Source organism: Setaria italica, chromosome VIII (genome assembly GCF_000263155.2).
Source record: "Setaria italica strain Yugu1 chromosome VIII, Setaria_italica_v2.0, whole genome shotgun sequence".
Taxonomy (NCBI): Eukaryota; Viridiplantae; Streptophyta; class Magnoliopsida; order Poales; family Poaceae; genus Setaria; species Setaria italica.
Window position 1 is genome coordinate 29,949,417 of NC_028457.1, and position 16,897 is coordinate 29,966,313.

A 16,897-nucleotide genomic window follows, 5' to 3' on the forward strand; every position below is an offset into this window, starting at 1 on the left:
TGGTGGGCTGGTGGGCGCGGCGGGGTTGGCGTGCGACGCCCCGTCCGTGCTGGCTGGCCGTGGGGCCGGCCGATGCGGAAGCTGACACGGTCGCGGGGCGGCGTGCGTGCAGGCGGCCCGCCGATGCGCGGGACCGGGTCGCGCGCGAGGCCCCCGTTGGTTGGACAGGCGCCCAGGCCCAACCAACGCTCCTCGGCGCCTAGGCTGTCACGGTCGCGGTTAGGATTAAAATTTTCTTTTTTCTTACGACGTGGCCACGTGGGATTGAATTGTCTCTTTGCGCAGGGTAAGAATGTTGTGTCCCGTGTGGCCGTGTGGCAGTGGAATGAATGATGTGGGGGAGCGGATGCGAATTGACCGGTCGATTTGAAACTTGTCGCCGCCGTGGTCCTTGTTGAATTCAAACCGGGCGTGGTAGGCGCGAAAGGGCGCCGGTCTGATTTCGCCGGGTAGATGCGTGTCTTGATGCTCGCGGCCTGTCTCTGTCCGCTTGGTGCGTGGCGTTGCTGCTCCAATTAGCCTGGAACTTGTAGCCATGCCAGTCAAGTATGTGCGCGTTATTGGCAGAGCAAGAGGAGCTTGTTGGTTCCAATATTCTTTTCTACGGAAATGTAAGATCCCAAACCCAGCTAAAAATAGTACTGACGACGACTATAATAGGCATGCCTTTTGTTGCGAAATTTTGTTACAACAGTACTAAGAGGCAAAGAAGTTTGGCGGGCTAGGGATTTTGGATTTAGACCTCTTCAGTAGAGCACTGAGATTAATGCCCTGTTTGGATACTAGGGCTAAAAGCTCCTGTCACATCGGATGCTCGATACTAATTAAGAGTATTAAATATAAGTTAATTACAAAACTAATTGTACAGATGGAGGCTAATTCATGGGATGAATCTATTAAGCCTAATTAGTCCATGATTTGACAATATGGTACTACAGTAACTATTTGCTAATGATGGATTAATTAGGCTTAATAGATTCGTCTCGCGAATTAGCCTAGAGCTTCTGCAATTAGTTTTATAATTAGCTCATGTTTAGTCTTTCTAATTAGCATCCGAACATTCGATATAACAAAGGGCTAAACTTTAGCCCGAGGATCCAAACACGCCCTAAGATGGCTTTGGTACGAGTGGTGGATCCAAAGAGACCTTGGACTGGTACGACGCCTCCGGTGTCACCAGTGGATAGACAATTGTTTAGAACATCAACATTCGTTGAACTAGGGGATGGAACAAGAGCCAAATTCTGGCAAGATGCATGGCTTGATGGTAGAGCACCAATTGATATCGCATCAAATCTGTACAAGTGGGCATGGAGGAAGCAACGAACAGTTAGAGAAGATTTGGAGAATCATAGTCAGACGAGAGGGCTTTGGAGAATGACATCAGTGATAGAAATGGCAGAATTTTGTGCAGCTTTGGGATCTGATTTCAGAGATTACACTAGGGGAAGCTAAGGACAAGATCAAATGGAGGTGGACTGCACAAGGGGAGCACACAACAAAATCTGCCTACAATGCACAGTTCAATGGTTCATTCTGCACCTTCAGATCAATCGATATTTGTCACGCTCAAGCAGAGGGGAAGCACAAATTTTTCGCATGATTGCTGGTAGAAAGTAAGCTGCTCACTACAGACAAGCTGCTAGAGAAATTGGCCTTGCAATGAGCATTGTGTCCTGTGTGATCAAGCTTTGGAAACTGCGACCATTTATGCTTACAGTGTCCATTTGCAAAGGAAGTTTGGGGACATGTACGAACCTGGTCAAGTGACCTAATAACAATTCCGGATTCTAGCAAAAGAATTGAGGCTTGGTGGAACTCGGAGCTTCAAGGATTGCCACAGAACACAAGAAGGGTGAAGGTTGCGCTCATGATGTACACGGCGTGGAATTTGTGGAAGGAAAGGAACAGGAGGATTTTTGAAGGAAAATGTGTTCAACCTCTACGAGTGCTTAGGTTTATCAAGGATGAGATGGCGCTTCGGTGCAGGCAACTAGCCGGCATGTGTATCTTAGTTTCTATGATTAGGCAACTGGCCAGCACGTGTATCTTAGTTTCAACAGCACTGGATTGAATGAAGTGGCCGAAGCAAGCCCTTTGCACGAGCCATTATTTTGGGTCGCCATAGTCTAGGGACGGACTTTCCAGCGCAAGCCCAATCTGGAATTACCATCCAAATGGGTCTTTGGGCTGAATTCGTTACCTTTCCTCCGACCAGCTCAGAAGCAACTGAAAATCAAAAGCTTGCATTTTCCCACTGCTTCCTCCCTGTTCGGTGGCCGAAGGTAATTGCCACTAGCCTTCGCTGGGAAGCACACAAGCTCCACCACCAGCACATGGACGTACCGGAGCTCGCCTTCTGAGCCACCCGCAATGCTTGGAGGCTGCCAGCAAATTGTGAAGAACTATGGGGACCCTCCTAGAAATGGGTTTCCTTCACTGCACCGAGATCTCTGCACAAGGTGCACAAGAACTTCACCGTGCGGACTAGGGAAGGTCATGATCCAGATCGATTTGGTCCTGGAAGGGAGGAAGACAAAGCTGGTGGCAAATTCTGTTATTACATGCAAGTGAAGGTGATATGGAACCATTTGCTGATGAACTTTGAGCTTAAGTTTAAGGTTGAAGGTTGCCCTAGAGCCTAAAGGAAAAGTGATGGTGAGCTATAAAAGACGGGCATTGCCTATCTAGCACGAGCATGGATTTCCCACTGGCACTGATGCGGACAGGTAAATTTGTAGCCGTTGATCCATAGATGGGTGGGTGAAGTTGGTCCCACCACTTTTTAGCACAGGGCCTAGCTAGTGAAGTTGGTGAGGTAGAATTGTGAGGCACAAATTGCAGCTGTGGAGAGAATCTAGGCACACTGCGAGGCACGTTTACATCGGATTCTTTTCGTCTCGCTACCCTCCCCACGCCGCTGCCCCCATCCCCCCTCGTCTCGTCTCGTCTCTCTCCTGGCTCTCGCAAGGTCTTTCCTCGCTCCAGCTCGGCCATGGAGGGCAGGGTGCCCCAACCCTTCCCCTCCATGTCGTCGCCCCCCTCCCGTCCATTCTTGTAGATCTTGCTCGCGGTTCTATCTTCCTAGCTCTAGCTCAGCCATGGAAAGTAGGTCATGTTGGTAGATCCGGCATTGAACTCACCCCTTGAATCAATGGGGGAAAGAAGATATGACTGCATAGCTGCAGAAGATGTACTACGGGGAAGATCCCATCTTGGTGTCAACGGAGAAGGTACCAATCTCAAATCGCTTTTTGTAAATCCGTTGCGGTTTTTCTTTTTTGTCTCGCCCGTTGAAGTTGTTGTTGTCGATTAGACTCAAGAACTGGTGCTATTTCCATGGAGCACGCGGCAGTAGTCAGCTCTTAACTAGAGTAAAATAGGACCAATTGGTTTGTTTCAGAGTAGCAACTACTTTTTGTGTGTCTGTGTGTTTAAGTTATGTGCTAACCAGGAGGTCCTTCACCAATGAGCTTACAAGATATGGTAATGCATGCAATCTATGGAGTGCTGCATCCCGCACTAGTTGTGGGGAGCACTAGTATCGAAGATGAAGGCTGCAATGTACATTTTATTGATGCAACAAGTGTCCATGGTTCTGATAGTTCAAACTCCAACCAGTTTGGTTCAACTAAGATGCAAGAGCATCAATTTGCTCATGTGGATGGGTAAGTTCAAAACTGATAATGCTGTCATAATTGTTATACTCATTTGTAACTGGTGTTGATAAGATTGGGTTTTTTATTTTGTGTAACCAAGGACGCCAAATGGTGGTGATTCAGTGATGGGAGGTGTCACACTCAGTGGCAATGGCAATGGCAGTGGAGAAGATGCAGTGCAATGTGGCATTTCTGATAATGAAACTGAAGCTGCTACAATCTGGGTTTCAGAAATGGAAGCAGAACCATGGCCCAAATGGTAAGTGTTCCAGCTAGTTCAGTTTTCCAGTGACCATGATACCTTTTTATGCCTTACTTGCCTGTATGGTGCTATTGTTGTTAGTTCAAATACGAAATCTTACCCTGATAAAAATGATAGGGTCAGCACATGTTTCATCAAAAAGGACATTAAATATATATTTGTAAATTATAGACATACATGGAGTGACCTCGTTGACTGGTTACACTGAATATTGGAACCTCATATATGGAGTGACCTCATTGGCAATGCAAGATAAATGATAGATGACCGATTATAGTATGAAACATTTTTTTGAGCTAATGTGTTTCACTGTGGTGTGGCATTATGACAGCACATTGGTGCTGACTAGCTTGCAGTGTTACAAGGGACACACTAAAATGTGATGTTTTTTTCTTTGGCAGGAAAAGGTTGTCGGATGATGCACCTGAGCAACGCCCGGCAAGGTTAATGGGTGCCATTGAGAGGGCTTTGCGCAATTCATCAACAAGGAAGACTAAATATATATTCAAGCCAACACCTGGCATGACCTTTGATTGTGTTGCTGAAGCATAAGAGTTTTATGAAATCTATTCTTGGGAAGTTAGCTTTGGTACCAAAAAGGGAGACAAGTACAGGAACTCAATGCAAGAATTTCAGTGCCAATGCCATGTAGTTTAATCTGCACATCTGGTTCACAGTTGTTGGAACAATTTAAAGGCTGAAACTTTTTATCATTATATTGTTGAAGGGTTCTAACACTCGTGTGCAGTACAAAACAAAGAAAAAGAAGTGCCAAGTAATGTTGCAGCTGCATTGGACTACAGACTTTGGATGGTATGTTAGTTTGCATAGAGCTGAACACAACCACTCTCTGTTTGAGTCATATAGTGAGAAGTTGTGTTGGAATTCACATGGAAAGATACAACAGTCCACCAAGAACATGATTGGGTACCTAAGGGATAATAATGTTATCTTAACAAAGGTGAATCGCATAATCAGCAGTATGATTGGTCATGGTAGTGAACCTCCATGGTCAAGTAACTCTATAGCAAATCTATGCAAGCGCATAGCAAAGGAACAGAAGGCTGATGATGTCAGGAAAACTCTAGAGGTGTTCAAGGAACTGAAGAAACAAGATCCAGGTTTCCAGTGCAGTGTGGATTATGATAAGGTTAAGAACAAGGTAAAAACTCTAATGTGGTGCACTGGAAGGAGTAGGAGCTAGTATGCTTGTTTTGGTGATGTTGTGACATTTGATACAACATATTGCACCAACATTTACAGGATGCCATTTGGTATCTTTGTTGGCATTAACAACCACTTTTAGAGTATTATTTTTGCTGGTGTTCTTATGACCGATGAAAAATCAGATAGCTTTGAGTGGGTGTTCAAAGAATTTGTGAAACTCATGGGCGGTAAGCGGCCGCAAACAATACTAACAGGTACTCTGATATGAAATTCATTGTGGAACTCTAGCCAATGACAACCATTTATGTTTCATTAATCATGGTCCTCTAAATTGTATTTCAGATCAATGTCTAGCTATGGATATTGCACTTGATACATGCTAGCATGAGATTCCACATCTATGGTGCAGGTGGCATGTATTGAGGACAGCATAGGCGGAGCTTGGGCCTATATTCAATGTAAGCACTCCTTTCCACAACCAATTCCACAAGATCATCAATGACATGCTGACAATTGATGAATTTGAGAAGGCTTGGGACTATCTTCTTGATGATTTCAATCTAAGGAATAATGAATTCATGGAGCGTACCTATAATAAAAGGTACAGTGTTCATTAGAAACTGCTCAATTAATTCTCAGTCAATTAGAAACTGCTTAGACATGTTCTCAGCCGATTCATTGGGGGTTGCACTAGTGTTTTTTAGAAACTGCTCAGGAGTCTGGTGTGTAGTATAGTGTTTTGCCATTTCAGCAGTCATGGGTGTAGCAACCAAAGGTGCAATGGACTTAACTGGTGTGTCGAGCACCTGATTGACTGATACTTTACTGGCAGATATGTGAGTGGACAGCTGAGGAGCCATCAACATTGGTGTTTGGCACTGAGAAGTTGGTGGAGTTTTCTTACTGTTGTTATGGAGTGGCCCCACTAACATCTGGGAGTTGCTACTTGCTTTTGGATCAAGTGTATGTGGTAGATTAGGGGTCTTTGCATCCTCTGGTGGAACGTCATCATGTTCAATCCCTAGATCAAAGGAAGGAGCAACCCAAGTGTGCCCTGAAAAAGAGTTGTAGTGAGCATTGCACAAATAACTGCTATATCTTGCACTAAAGTCGACATTTGGGATGTCAAAGTTGCAGTACAGACCAGTTGATATGGATGATGGAGTTGGCCTTGTTGCTCCAATGGGGAGCCTGAGTGATCCGACTTGGGTTAATAATGGAGCACTATTGCTTGGATGTGCTACCACCTTACTGTGACCAGAGCCAAAGCACAAGGTTGGTGAGTTTTGCATCTGACTTGTGTTCTACTGCATTGTGGCTTCAATCCCTTGCTTGGGCTGCACAACTGCAAAGACATGTTTGTTCAGGTAAAAGAGGTGTAATACTACGAAACTATGAGCCATGAGTTAACATGATCAATACCTTCTGTTGCAGATTTTGTTCCACTAGCATAGCCATCTTGCAAGAATGAATTTGTTCTGTTGTGATTCATGGAATCTTCAGGTGCAATGACTTGGCTCTTCTGTGCTGCTGCAGCAGCAAGCTTCTCAATTAAAATAATCTAGTCATTAATCAATGTTTTCTTGAGCTGGTTGACAAGCCTTGTTGTTCTAGCATGGTACCACCTAAGAGCGGATACTTGTTGTGGAGAAAGCTAGCAACAACAGAACATTCAGAATAAGTGTCCATAACATTCAGAATAAGTGCTTGCCAAGTAGTAGTTTGAGAATGTGTACCTAGTTGACACCAGAGTGTTGGTGAAGTACATCACTGAGTTTTTTTGGCAAGTTGTTTAGGTACAGAATCAAGTCGTTTGTCTCAGGGTCAGGTGGGTGGCGTGGGGATGAATTGTCAGCTTGAATGTTTTGACCAATTATTGAAGAAATGGCAATCCTGGCAGCTTGAGTTGTGCTCAGTTTTCTGTGATGTGTCTAAAAAAAGTCAGGAAAAAAATGAGAACAATGCTTATACAATGCCCACTTGTACAATGCTTATCGATACCCACAGTTATAGCACAACTACTACCACAACTGCTGACCAGATGGATACTCAATTATGACATGCTTGATGAGTAACAAAATGTGTGATGGCCATGTTCTAACCTGGGTGCATCCCTATGAAGGATTATCAATATATCCAGAATTGCTAGCCTTGTCTGCCAAAATCATCTTGCGCATTGTTTCGCAATCATAAGCCTTCACACGAGGATTACCCTTGCCTAGTCGCATCGAGGGTGCAATCCTTAAAGATTCTAGGTAAATAATCTGTCAGCAAGAAAGTTGCCAAGAATTTATTTCCAAACATGGATGGTGGGCGAAACATTATTGAGAATGTAATCAATTAATCCAATGAGAACTATATGCACGATAGGGATAAATGCACATTTCTAGTCAATTTGTATGCAAGCTTGTGCCACAAATTTTATTAGACCATTGTTAAACAGTAGTTTATAGAATGGTTGGTGTATAACCAATGAAGAATATGAGACAACCTACCTGAATAAGCAATGAACATCCAGTAATATTTGGGACATCCCTCCTGGTTCGGAGATCATCCTAAACCCTTGCAGCATCTTGGATGAGATGATCAAGCACATATGCTGACCAATTGTACTGGTTTATCTCATCCAGGTTCACCAAAGAACCTAAGAAATCTGGATTCACTGTATTATATTTGCATGTTGGCGCCAAGAATGTGGCCATAAAAAAGATGACAAAAGCCACCTTGAATTTGTCCATCTCAATTTTGTCTGTCCCATCTGGGTAATCCTTTTTAACTACCAACTTTGTTGCCTTGAGGTTGTGGAACTCAAACTCCAGTTCATCTGAATTCAAACCACAAACAGCCATACTGCCACATGGTATGCCTAGACTCCTCTGAACATCCATGTCAACAACTGTCTGGTCCTCTCCATTCACTACAATGACACGCCTCAAACATGCCTAGAGTAGGAGGGTAGATAAAGGCTGGGATGTAGTCAGCATATGCAATCACATCACACATGTACCATAAAAAAGAATTGAGCATACCCATTCTAATAAAAAAATAAAAAATATCAAAAGAAGTTAGCAAGCATATAATGACCATTTAATTAGATGGTAAAGTTCAGTAGTGCCTAATTGCATGCATTCCAGGGTTTGGACAAACTACAATGCCACCACATATTGGAAGTTCAAATACAAAAGACAACTAAACCACTACGGTACACCAAACACTTCTTTATTACAATGCCTGCCTGCTCAATTTGGGTAATACATAACACAAAACCACACAAATGCAAACATCACGGCTAAAGGGGCCAAGATCCTCCACCAACTTGTCTGTCTTGTTGATAAAAAAAATCACAGTTGTCTCTGACTCTTGCAGCTTCCATTCTAATTCATGGAGTTTTACTGCCATCTTAGACTCCTAAGCATCAGATTCTTGGTGCAGGTTGACAGGTTTCTTCTTCATCTCGGCCAAGGCCTCAAGAAGTCAGGAGCAAGGGACCATGGAGAGAGTCACATGTTGACGCCGCACAATACTCCATCCACCCTGGTCGACAAAAAAGTAGGCATGAGGATATCCTCCCCAATCCAAAGTTTGCAACCCTAAAAATAAATTAAAAAGGAACTCCAAAGTTTGCAACCCTAAAAATAAATTAAAAATGAACTGCTATTAGATCAAGTAGTTATTCAAGCGAAAATGAGATAGAGAAATCAACTGCAGAACTAATTTTGACAACAGAACACACACAAAAAAGACTCGGCCAAAAACTGCTTTGCGACAGATGAAGAACTGGCTGGGAGTTCAATCCGTCTCTGAAGTCAGCCTCGGCACAGGATCACCACAATAGCAAGGAGGTGACAACCGCTAGAAGAATCTAGAGTGGCTAGAGAAGATGCAGATCGAGTGGGGAGAGAACCTGGGAGGCACGAGATATGAGAAGAGGAAAAGGGCAATCGAGAGATCGAGGTTGATGATGAATATGACATATGGGATCAGGTGTGGGACCCGATGGGATAGGAACTGCCTGCTGAATGAGGCGGCTCGTCCGCTCCGTCCAAGGGAGGCACGAGGCGAGGGAAGGCAACGCTGCAGGCCTGGAAAAAAAACACCTCATGGTCCCTGCACGGATCTCAAAAACTTCATCAACGAGGCAAAAGATCCCTACCCGAGCCGGTGCCGGTGGGGAAACTATTCGCATCTAGCACTGAGTTGGAGAATTGATGACCCGTATTCCTTCTTTTTTGAAATGGGGACCCGATGCAGCCTCTAATAAAGGTCACACTTAAGACCTTTTTAAACTACACACCATATGAAACTATGTTTAAAATAAATGCCAATCCGATGGTGCTCACTTTATGTGCCAAAGATCAAGACGTTTGAGTCTTAGATCACGTGCCGCTTCTTAAAAAGAAATTAAGACAGCACAGCGCCGCTACCCGTGCACATCGTTGTTCCTTCTAGAGTTAGAATATATAGACAATGGAAATAATATGTCTCTCAAGAAGAGGAGAAACACGGGAAAGGTCATCATGGGTAAACACACAAAGTCATGATGCAAAACACAAAAAGCTAGAGCCTCGCCTATTTTTGTACGAAGTCCTCCTCCCATCAAGTTTAAACAATTTGTTGCACCCGTATATTCTAATCAACAATTTTAGGTTATTATGTGGGCACTGTTAGGATCTGAATTGTAACTCTCATCGAGAGGATGGCACTAGGAAGAGTTGGGGCAATTTTCTGGGTTTTCTTTCCACAATACCATGTCCAACCAAGGATTGGGGATACATATTTATAGCTGACCTAGCAGCCAACCAGCCAAGCATCAAGGCATATGCTAGTCTAAGATGTCTTTGATGTTGTCCTATCTAGTCTAAGATGCCTAGGACTGTCCTACCCTAAAGTAGTCAACAAAGTGGTGCTGCAGCAAGCATATGCTGCAGCCCCACTATCCTCCAGTCAACAAAATAGTTGCAGCCCCACAAGGACCAGCAGCTGCAGCCCCACAAGGACCAGCAGCAAGGACCATAGGATTGTCCTACCCTAAAGTAGTCAACAAAGTGGTGCTGCAGCAAGCATATGCTGCAGCCCCACTGTCCTCCAGTCAACAAAACAGCTGCAGCCCCACAAGGACCAGCAGCAAGGACCATAGGACTGTCCTACCCTAAAGTAGTCAACAAAGTGGTGCTGCAGCAAGCATATATTGCAGCCCCACTGTCCTCCAGTCAACAAAACAGCTGCAGCCCCACAAGGACCAGCAGCAAGGACCAGCAGCTGCAGCCCCACAAGGACCAGCAACAAGACTTATCCAGCATTCTCCCCCTAAGTCTTGTGCGTCGTCTTGTGGGAAAGTTGGACCATCCCGATCCTGAACAGAGCTTAAGGAACTTGATCCTCCCAAGGGGCTTGGTGTGTAGGTCCGCAAGCTGATCCTTGGTGTTGATGTAGCTCGCCTTGATGCTTCCTTCCTCCAAGCAGCCTCGGATGAAGTGGTACCTCACCCGGATGTGCTTGCTCCGCTCATGGAAAACAAGGTTCCTTGCTAGGGCCAGAGCGGACTTGCTGTCCACCCTGAGCTCCACCACTCTAGTGTCTCTGCCAAGGAGATCACCGAGCAGTCGAGCAAGCCAAAGCGCCTGAGTCGAAGCAATGGAGGCCGCTATGTACTCGGCCTCGCAACTGGATAACGCCACCACCTGCTGCTTGACCGACTGCCAGCTAACGAGGCACTTGCTGAGGAAGAAGAGAATCCCGCTCGTGCTCTTGCTGGTGTCGATGTCGCCGGCATGGTCGCTGTCGCTGTACCCGACGAAGTGTGCCACCCCGGGACAGCTCGGGTAGAACAGACCGTGGTCAAGGGTCCCCGCAACGTAGCGGATGATCCTCTTCACGGCCTGTTGGTGCTCCATCGTTGGTCGCTGCATGAACCGACTGACGTAGCCGACGGAGAATGCCAAGTCCGACCGTGTGTGGGCGAGGTAGCGAAGGCTCCCCACAAGACGCCGGTAGTACGTAGCGTCTACCTCCTCCGTCGTGCTGTCGCGGCTCAGCTTCAGCATCTCCTCCATCGGAGTGAGAGCTGGGTTGCAGGCGGTGAGCCCGGCTAGCTCCACGACGCGCTTGGCGTAGGCGGTCTGTTGAAGCGTGATCCCGGAATCATCCTGGTGCACCTCGATCCCCAGGTAGAAGGAGAGAGGCCCCAGGTCACTCATATGGAAAGTGGCCTTCATTTCTTCCTTGAACGCCGCCACCTCCGCATCCTTGGTGCCGGTGATCACCAAGTCGTCGACGTAGACACCCACCAGCAGGGCATTTTCTCCATTGCCCCGCCGGTAGATGGCCGCCTCGTGCGGGCTTTGCTCGAAGCCCATCCCTTTGAGCGTGGAATCCAACTTGGCATTCCACGCCCTCGGTGCCTGCTGCAGGCCATAGAGGGCCTTGCGCAAGCGCAGCACCTTGCCCTCCTTACCGGGGATCGCAAAACCCGACGGCTGGTGCACGTAGACCTCCTCCTTCAAGTCGCCGTTAAGAAATGCCGACTTGACATCCATGTGATGAACGTGCCAGCCTTCCTGGGCGGCCAGCGCAAGGAGGAGTCGCACGGATTCCATCCGTGCCACGGGGGCGAAAGCATAGTCGAAGTCGATCCCCTCTTGCTGCACGAACCCGCGTGCCACCAAGCGAGCCTTGTGCTTGACGATGGCACCGGCTCCATCCCTCTTCAGCTTGAACACCCACTTAAGGATGATCGCACAGTGACCACGAGGGAGGTCAGCAAGCTCCCAGGTGCGGTTCTTCTCAACCGCGTCCATCTCCGACTGCATCACGGCGCGCCATGCCGCGTGTCTCTCGGCCTCCGCGAAAGACCGAGGCTCACCGTCGTCGCACGCAAGGTGCAACTGTGCCTCCAGGTCGTGAGGCACCAGTCCCGGCACCGGCTAAGATGCCTTTGATGCCAGCTAGTCTAAGATGCCTTTGATGCCAGCTAGTCTAAGATGCCTTTGATGCTGTCCTATCTAGTCTAAGATGCTTAGGACTGTCCTACCCTAAAGTAGTCAACAAAGTGGTGCTACAGCAAGCATATGCTGCAGCCCCACTATCCTCCCGTCAACAAAACAGTTGCAGCCCCACAAGGACCAGCAGCAAGGACCAGCAGCTGCAGCCCCACAAGGACCATCAGCAAGGACCATAGGACTATCCTACCCTAAAGTAGTCAACAAAGTGGTACTGCAGCAAGCATATGCTGCAGCCCCACTGTCCTCCAGTCAATAAAACAGCTGCAGTCCCACAAGGACCAGCAGCAAGACTTATCCAGCAGGCACAACACTTACAACTTAGTACTAGCTATATCGTCCTTGTGTACAGCTAGGACTTGATCACGTTATGGTATACCGTTACAATATAGACATAAAATTAGATTGAAGTTTGTACAACTGCTTGATGGTCTCTTCGGGAAAAAAAAACTACTTGATGATCGGAAGCAAATTTTTGCTGATTTCTATCTAGGAAAATTTCAAAGTAAGCAAATTTAAGGTTTCTATAATGCGCAAAACAGTGAAGCTTCGTTTTTGGTAACTTCACGGTTTTACGCTCAGCACAGCGACTCAGCGAGCTGCTCGGACTTCAAACCTTTGATCCCCCATTTGTTTTTTTGGGAAAAAAAAACAAGACAAAACGACGCATAAAACGCGCCAGGTAGGGGTCGAACCTACGGCCTTCTGCTTAGGAAACAGACGCTCTATCCACTGAGCTACAGGCGCTAAGCGTTCAGTTAGGGCCGGTTTACTTTTACAATTAAATTAGTAGCAGCACAGCATAGGTACCAAAGGAAAAACGTGCCAAGTGCTAGTGTTGTAATAGTTATATCCAAATCATATTAATATTAAGTGTCCATTGAATAATTTTGTTGCGGATCATCAAAAAAGTAAGTGTGCCGTTTAACTGCTAGTTTCAACTTATTTTGATCATGAGCAGAATTTAAGCTATTCCAAACAGAACATATGGCAAGCATAAAAGAATGTAAGGCAGATGGTTTTACGGTGTTCCATTCCAACTACCGGCGCTAAGTCTCTGCCTAACACTCAGTAGTCAGTATGCATGTCGATATTTACTCACCACCCGCACAATGTCTTTGGACAATGGAAATCCACTCGGTAAATGTACTCTCACACCACCAAGTTCAACAAACAGTAATCCCCCTCCGATCCATACAAAAACAATCACATCTCTAACGACATCCTTAGTTTTCAACAAGAGGACAAGAAATCGAATTAGGAAGTGCATTGGCCTAAAAAAATTAAATTAGGGCGGCGGCGTCCGTGGGGACGTTCCAACGCGTTCCTTCATGTCTCCTCCATTCCAATCCCCAAAGGAGACTGCTCATGCGTTCCTAATTCATTTATAAATAATGAACCATTTGTATTTTAGACTGACATGTGTTTCAAAAAGTTTCCAAGTATTCTTAAATATTGACACGTTTAAAAAAAATTCTATATTCGTGGGATGTGCAGCAATATTGCAACCAGAGAACAGGTGAAGGTTTGAAACCGGAGCGGAGGACTAGTTTTCTTTTTGGCGTCCTTGCAAAATAATTGCCGGCTTTGAATAGCCAAACAGTAGGGAGGGAAAAGCTTCTAACCATTTTCGTTTTCATATTTTTTATTCGGGAACGGGATCAAGATCGGGAAGGGCGGTCGGGAAATCGAAATCGGATATACGGGATATTGGTAGTGAAATAATTCGATCGGGATCATGTCAATAATGGTCGGAACCAGAAATACTACACAACAACACCATGATCATGACTATAAATGTTTGGCTTGGCACATGCATACATTTAAATTATATGAAATGATATGTTCACACACAAACTCTAGAAGCTATATATGAGAGGTGGATACATCATCCATCCACATACGTAAAAAAGTCCATTAGCTTTTAGATACCCGGCTATCAAATGATTATAGATTATCAATTAATAATTAGCCAACTCTAATATTCGCAAAAAAAATACTTAGGAAACTAGAGAAAAACAACTGAAAAATAAAACAGGAAAGAAAGAACGATGCTAGCGCTACTTCTATCTTATGGGCCTGCTCCTGTTCTTTACTTTGCGGCCCATTATCTTCACTTGAGTCTATACGAGCCCGAATAAGAGAGAGGAGGCCAGCGAGGGCGACCTCAACGGCCGGGGTGCTCTCTCATAGCGAGCTTGAGCGGCATCGGCCGCCGGCGTGGTCAAGCTTTAGCAGGGTGGTGCGAGCTGCGGATGCAGATCCTTCTGCAGCTAGTCCGAGGTGAGGAGCAAGGGGATTTAGATGTGGAGCTGGAAGCAAGGAGATTGGGCGCAGGAGGCGGCAGCAGACGCATTCCGATTTTTCCCGGGAATGCGGTATTCGATTGGGACACACGGTATCCGGTGCGGGTCGGTACGGGATTTTTCCCGTTCCTGGTTTCATCCCTACAAGCAGTTTAGTTAGGTAAAATGGATGAAAAAATAACTGTGTAATAATAAATAAAAAAAACGCGCCAGGTAGGGGTCGAACCTACGGCCTTCTGCTTAGGAAACAGACGCTCTATCCACTGAGCTACAGGCGCCTAAGTGGCCATTGGAAGATCCGTTTTCTCATAATTGGTAATGGCAACTGGGATCAAAAGTTCATGACATTCACCTTTAGTTTGGGGATTTGAAATTTTGAATAATGCCACTTCTGCTACACCGAATGAATGAATGAAGATACTCCGCTGCAGCTACATCTGTCTGTCTGTCCTATTGTACACGCCATGGTCATCATTTCACTCTTGCAAGTCTCTCATGTATAGAACTCCATCAAGCAGCGTGGTGCCACACTCCTGAAGAACCATCACAAGCTGCTTTCTGATTGTATCTGTTGGTATGCAGCAGATACGCAACCTCACCGGCCTCCGCCGCCACCGCCACCGCCACGCCCGCCGCCGCGGCGCCGCAATCCGGGTTCGTGAGCTTCCTGATCTTGTTCTGCAGGCAGGTGAAGAGAGAAACCCAACATGAATCGGATTAGTTCTGTATCGGCCGCGTAGAATAGAATTTTAACTGCAGGTAAGGTAAAGTGTCGGAGCACTGACGGTCTTCGCCCACATGAGCCCGCAGGCGTTGCAGAAGGTCCTGTACCCGTTGGGCCCGCGCCGCATCATCGGCGTCGCCTCGCTGCTCTCCCCGCATTTGGCGCAGCTGCGCGGCATGGATCGATGGTCTTAAAATCACAGGGCGGTGAGAACAGATCAGAGCAGCACCCAGCATCATTGCAGTTGCAAGGCTTGCAACACGCATGAGTAGCTGATCAGTGATCAACATGGAAGCAGTTAGCTAGGATCGACAGCTTACGATTCCCTCTGGCGCCGGCGTGCTGCTGCGGCGACTGAATTATCAGAGCTCTTATCTGACGACACGAACTTCCCTCTCCTGCGCGCGATCCTGAGCCAGCAAATGCGCGAGAAGCAGCAGATGAGTAAACACAACGAGCTCCCAAGTTGTCCAAGTAATGGCAGTTTGGCACTGAATGAGCTGCAGAAGATGGTTCGTGCATGTGCATGTACCTCGAAGCGATTTCCCTCCGGATGGAGTAATCGGCCTTGACGTCGAACTTGAGCGTGCTCTTCCTCTTCTCCCTGTACCGCGACACGGCCGCCGTCCGGTCGAAGTCCCGGGGCACCACGATCGGCTGCACCTGGTGTGAAATGTTCAGAGATTATTAAAGTTCAACATCTTTCAGGAGACGAACACTCAAAATGGATGCTGCGATATGACATGGTTTACCAGGTGAGTGAGCTGCGGTTTCGCGCTTTGAGGAACAAGCTCGTAGCCGTTTAGAAGCATGAGGATGGTCTCAACCTGCGTTGAAGGTTTACAGCCTTGTGAGTGCTGCCATCTAGCTTCAGCGATACAAAGTGTGTGGTTTTGAATTATGGCATTGACTGAGGATGACACATACAGACACAGGGCTTGGTCCCACATGTTTGTGAGACACCTAATGTCATGTCTAAAGACCACAATTTGTGGTGGCATCTACTGATTTTTTTTTTAAAAAAAGCATGGGAAAAGAAAGAAGGCAGATGCATTGTACGAGCTGCGAGCAACAATATTGGGAAAAAAAAAGCATGAGTAAAGTTGATTTCAAATGTTGGTGGCATTGGCATTGCATTCAGAGAACAGTTTTGAAAGACACCAGGAAGTGATGAACACTGAGATGGCATCACAAACACGGAGCAGAGGTGAGCCCATGAGTGGCAATGCAAGAGGCAAGAAAATCCTGGCTCAGCTCTGCATTTCTTCTGTGTTGTTAAGAATTTGAACGCTGTGCAATGGCATGCAAGTGCTAAACAAAATTTAATTTATAGCCTGCAAGTACTGGACACTCTGCGGCTACGCAAAAGGCAGTAAACCAAACTCTGCCAAGCAAGAAGAAACACATTTCAGACTTTGAGTTTCTATTTGCTGTCTGTTAAACTCAAAAACATCAAATGTGTACAATGCCATCTTTCACGGATGAACAATGCCAAAAAAAAAACAAAACAAGCACATTGTCTAAAACCAAAAAAAAAAACCTCGGGCAAAATGCCGAGACCAAACCGCTTGATTAACTGATCAAATCGATTCAGTTTTGTTCAGAATTTTTTTTTTAAAAAAAAGAAGCCGATCAATTCCGTGCTCTGCGCCTCTGCCCAAGAAGCCACAACAGCTCACCACCCGCGCCTCACCTTCTGCGGCGGCACGGAGTCGAAGACGTACGCTTTCCCCTGGTACGTCATCGACAGCCGCTCCTCCTCCCAGCCGTCGCCGTCGCCG

At 46.3% G+C, this 16,897-nt stretch overlaps 2 non-coding genes across 2 annotated transcripts; both read right to left on the reverse strand.

Moving 5' to 3' along the window:
- Positions 1 to 12,760: 12,760 nt before the first annotated feature.
- On the reverse strand, positions 12,761 to 12,833 carry TRNAR-CCU. The gene has a single exon. It is a non-coding gene; the product is annotated as a tRNA-Arg (tRNA).
- Positions 12,834 to 14,597: 1,764 nt separating this feature from the next.
- On the reverse strand, positions 14,598 to 14,670 carry TRNAR-CCU. Its single transcript has one exon. It is a non-coding gene; the product is annotated as a tRNA-Arg (tRNA).
- Between the last annotated feature and the right edge of the window lie 2,227 nt (positions 14,671 to 16,897).